The following is a 4,903-nucleotide window of genomic DNA, read 5'->3' on the forward strand; positions in this document are numbered from 1 at the left end:
AGCCAAAAAAACGTGCGTCATTTCTTTTCTCAATATTATCCGATAAAGCTGAAATAGTGTTCTGCGAAATTTTGGTGTTACCCAAGTTTTTTTTTGGAAAAATCCCCCCCCGCCCAAAAAAAAAGGATTTGCGAAAGAAAAATAGCAAAGTTGAGTCAACTGATCGAAAGGAGCAACGGGAACAAAAACGGCTGCCGTTTTGGATAGGATGGCGTCGATCTAGGGTGGCCAGCCTGCTCCGCTCCTTCCCGCCCTGCTTCTCTTTCAGAGGCCCCTTTGCCCAACCATTCAGCCCTCCTCTTTCTGGTCGACCCCTTCGAGAAACGCTGACTTCCCAGCGAGTGGCACGCCGATGCAAGAAGCGTCCACTTGCAAGTATATGGGAGAAGGAGACTCATCGATCATGCAAGCAAGCACCGCGAGCCAGCAAAAGGAGAGGCAAACATTGTAGGCAGCTCAAGGGAGCAAATCTGCATGAAGAAAGCAGGAGCTTCAGAAGTTCTGAGCCGGAGAATAATAGAGACCCAACAGGTAAGATCTCGGTTTCCCTTCCTTTCCTTTTTACACGGTGAAGCAGAGCCTTGATTCTTACCAGGCCAAGGTCCTCATCGGCCTTTGTCACGGACCAAGACCACCGGCTGACATCCTGCGGGGGTGGATTAGAAGCAACTGGCTCTCTAGAGGAGTTGTCATAGAGCAGATCCAAGACTTGCCCAACAACTACTTCAGTTTCATGTTCAAGGAAGAGGGCATGGCGATCAAAAACACCCCTCTCTCCTTGTTCAAATGGACGCCTTGGTTCTACCCTAACGGGCCTAAACCCACTAGAAGCCCAGTGTGGGTCGAGCTTCCGGACCTCCCTCTATACCTGTACCCTTTTCTGAGGATGATCGTCGAACCACTAGGCAAACTGTTAGGGTAGAGACCCCATCCGGACCTTAACCCCCGCTGGCACCCTCAAGCACTAATAGAAATGGACTTGAGTTCAGATCTTCCAGAATCTTTAACCATCTACGTGGGAAGAGAGGACCTGGTGATTGAGCAACCCATTGCGTATAAAAATCTCCCGAATGCATGCTTCCACTCCAACAAACAGGGCCATTTCCCCATCCCAGAAGGACACTAATGTGGACAAGGAGGGATTCCAACAAGCTAACAAAAGAGGAAGAAACAACCCCCTCCCCCCCAGAGAACCAGGAACACCCCCCCCCCCCGAGAGAACCAGGAACACCAATAGGTTTACACCCTATATTAAAGAAACCCCCGCCCCCCCCTCTCCAAGGTTTCCAAGGTGTTTTATTTTTTTTAAGAAAATAAAATATATATATTCATATATATATATATATATATATATATATATATATATATATATTCAAGAAAAAAAAACACAAAAGCAAAAAAAAAAGCCAAGCATAGCTTTTGAGGGCTTTTAGTTTTTTTTGGGAAACCTTTATAAACCCCCTCAAGTGGGCTTCTTGCCACACATCTCTCAAGTTTTCAAGCTCTCAAGCTCTCAAACTCTCAAGTTCGCTCGCACTTTCCTTGTGCAAAGATCGAATTTTCTCTCCACATACCCTCTTCACGATGTCGACCCAAGAATCGGAGTTGGAGCCCCTTGTGGAACACGAAGGCTTGCCGACCCTACGGAAGGTACCGATGCCGATCTTTTTGACGATTTTGTGTCAAAATCAGATTTCCAAGAGTTCAAAGTAGCTCTCGAAGCTTCTTCGACGGAACGTCAGGCACAAATCACAGCCCAGATGCAAGCTTTGCAGAACTCCATCGCTCTATTGACCACTACCCTCTCTACTTTCTCGGGTATGGTTACCTTAGTTTTAGCTTTAGGTCCCAACATTACTTCGGAACCATTCGGGAGCGAGCAAAAGCAGCGAACCAAGGAGATCGTGGACACGTGGCTACATAAGTGGCAAGTTCACTTTCAGTTTCATCCATATGATGACGGAAAGAAGATACAGTTAGCAGCAAGTTTCCTGTCCGGTAAAGCTTTGCTTTCGTGAAAGAAACTCAATCCTAAGCCAATGGCTTGGGCACAATTTGAAGACGTTTTCAGGGAAGAATTCCTCAAGAAAGAGGATGATTACGATGTTGTTGCCCAGTTTTCAGCTTTGACCATGACCTCGCAGCACCTCACTTATGAGGTCTACCTCCAGAAGTTTTGTGACTTGCAGATGAAAGCTACAAAGATGGATCCCACTACTCTTTTGGGGTTTTTCGTAGCTGGTTTACCAGACTCGTACCGATTATTTACAGGTTAAAAATAACAAATGTAAAACATTAGACGAGGCCATTCATTCAGCTCGTATCTATGATGATACGATGGTCTCTTCCAAGTCGAAACCCGTTAAAACCGAGCAGGGGAACAAGCATAAAAGAAAGTTCTCCACACCTATGGCTAACACTACTGAAGGCAAGTCTTCGGACCAACCTTCGAAGAATTCAAGTTCGATACCAGCGAAGAAGAAACGACTCCTTAGGACTTTAAAGCTCAAGAAAGATGGACGTTGTTTTATCTGTGAAGAAAAAGGACACATGTGTAACGAGTGCCCGAAAGTCAAACACAGGACCCAAGCCAAAGGCAGCTAACCAGTTGTCTTTGAGACAGGTACGTCAATTATTGTACTTTCTCGCCCTAGTACTTGTTCTGATTGTCTGTTCAATTCTAAAGTATTTGGCTTGCATGATCTTCTCCGAGTTTATGGAGAAGTGAATGGCCATAAGATTCACATTCTTTTAGACCCTGGCAGTTCGCATAACTTTGTTAACTACAAACTTGTGCAGAAATTGAGTCTTGATACGACACTTAGCGACCATACCTATGAGGTACGTCTACCTGCGGGAAGACAAGTTTGGGATCACAAGGTGGAGATGCTTCCAATCCAGATTCAGGACTACAAAGATACTCTGGAATGCTATGTTATGCATCTGGAAAATGTAGAACTTGTTATTAAGGATTGAGTGGTTTAAGACTCTTGAAGTCCAGATAGATTGGTCTAGTCATATTTTTTCTTTTCAGCATAGGGACACCAAGTATAGTATTTTAGGTAATTGTATTCATCCCTCTCAGGGATCTCTTGTAAATACATCCTCGCAAGGTGTGGATGAGCTCCTGCCAGATCCCCCGAACAGTCTCGGTTGGTGGCTCCAGTCTCCCCTTAAAGGCCCTGAAACACCAGGCCCTCAAGGTGAACCATATGGTGAGGCTGCTGAGGAGCTCCCATCGTAGATCCCTCTCCTGTGTACAGTCGACGGACGAGAAGTACGGTGAAGGAACAAGACGAGGTTGGCCCCTAATGAATCTGATGGCCTGGCTGTCCTGCTCCGTTTCATAGCCCATAGGCAGGCCCTGATGAAGTTGACCAAGCAGCGGCACCCCACATATACATCCCCTCTGGAGAGAGGGGGGCCAGAATGCGTAGCATCCGCAGCCAAATCTGCTGCGCCTGAGGGCAGTCCCATAGGCAATGTCTATGTGTCTCCATAGGGTGGCCGCATCGGACGCAGGCCGCCGGAAGACCCCTGTAGACAAGCCCGGTGCCAACTGCAGAGCCCCTGTGGGCGACCAGCCACTGGAAAGTCGAGATCCTGCGTGCCTGTCGACTAGCCCAAAGCCTGGTCCAAAAGTCCTCCAGGAACTCTAGTGAGAGTCCTTGAAGCCGCCAGTGCCTCGATGCAGCTGGAGAGACCATCCTCCTCGGCGTTAAAATATGTCACCCCAACCGAATAGTATACTGGAAAAAGGTGATCTCTGTGGCCTCAAGGGATGCATAAGGATCATGCCACTCGTACTCGCCAGGGTCCCACTGTGGAGCCGGGCCAAGGGGCGCGCTGCATATGCCCATATATGCCAATCAGAGTCCACATCTGCAGGGTTTGGGTCAATATGCCACTTCCGAGAAGAAGCAGCGGCCACCACCCGTATCCTCTGAAAGACGCACTCTGCAACCAAAGACGACTCCACCTCCACTCTCTGAAGTCTGCCCTCAACCTGGATCTCATAGTAGAGGCATTTGCCATCCTCAGTGCAAGCTTTGACGGCAATCAGGATCTCCAACTGAGTAAAGGCTCCCATCCACCGTGGGGCCACGGTGGCTCAAGAGGCGTGAACCACTCCTCTGTGAGTGCTTCCTGAATGTCATCCCTCATAATCAACCCCCCTCTGAAGTGACCCAGCCTCTCCACCTAGATCTCCTCTGGGAGACTGCAGAAGGCCTGCCAGTCTCCAAAACTGCGTGCTGGGCCTGCCGTCAATGGTCCCCAGGTTAGACGAGGCCGAGAACCAAGCATATGACCCTGCTCTGTGCAAGCCGCTGGGCTCCAGATGAGCGGCTGTCTGGCTCGCTCCTCATCACAGGAAGGAGGTCTCTGAGAGAGCCCCGGTCGTAGCAACTCCCAAGCTCTCAGGATGCTCAAGGCAAATCTGTCCTCCCATCCTCTACTGAGGCCTGTCCTCCTCATCTCTATGAAGATCCATCGTATCTCTGGTGCCCAAGTGCCCCCTGTTGGGGGAGCTCGAGCCTGCAGTCGCTGCAAAAGAAGCTCTTTCCAAGGCTCTGCGCCTGGAAGCAGTCCCCGAACAATAAGCTTCCCCAATAAGGCTCTACTCTGATCAACTGGATCTATAATGCCCAAGCCTCCTGGGCCAACGGAAGTGTAATAACTGCCCAAGCAACCTTTGCCCTGGCTGGCTGACCATCCCGCCCAGACCAAAGAAAGTTCCTGATCAGCCTCTGTACCTGCCTGATACAAGAGCTCGAGAAGATCCAGCAAGACGTAATGTACCACATGGTCGCTAAAAGCACCTGATTTGCCACCACCACCCTCCTAGCCAAGGATAGCCGAGCTGTACTCCAATACAAAAGCTTCTTTCGAATGCTCAGAAAAA

General features: G+C 49.0%; 1 long non-coding RNA gene across 1 annotated transcript; it reads left to right on the forward strand.

Annotated features, from left to right (window-relative positions):
- Positions 1-220: 220 nt before the first annotated feature.
- Positions 221-3,032, forward strand: LOC147641395 (uncharacterized). Its single transcript, XR_015267676.1, has 2 exons — positions 221-531; positions 2,800-3,032. It is a non-coding gene; the product is annotated as an uncharacterized LOC147641395 (long non-coding RNA).
- The last annotated feature ends 1,871 nt before the right edge of the window (positions 3,033-4,903 follow it).

This window comes from Cibotium barometz, chromosome 2 (assembly GCF_041138505.1).
Source record: "Cibotium barometz isolate CiBa-2024 chromosome 2, ASM4113850v1, whole genome shotgun sequence".
NCBI classification, from domain to species: domain Eukaryota; kingdom Viridiplantae; phylum Streptophyta; class Polypodiopsida; order Cyatheales; family Cibotiaceae; genus Cibotium; species Cibotium barometz.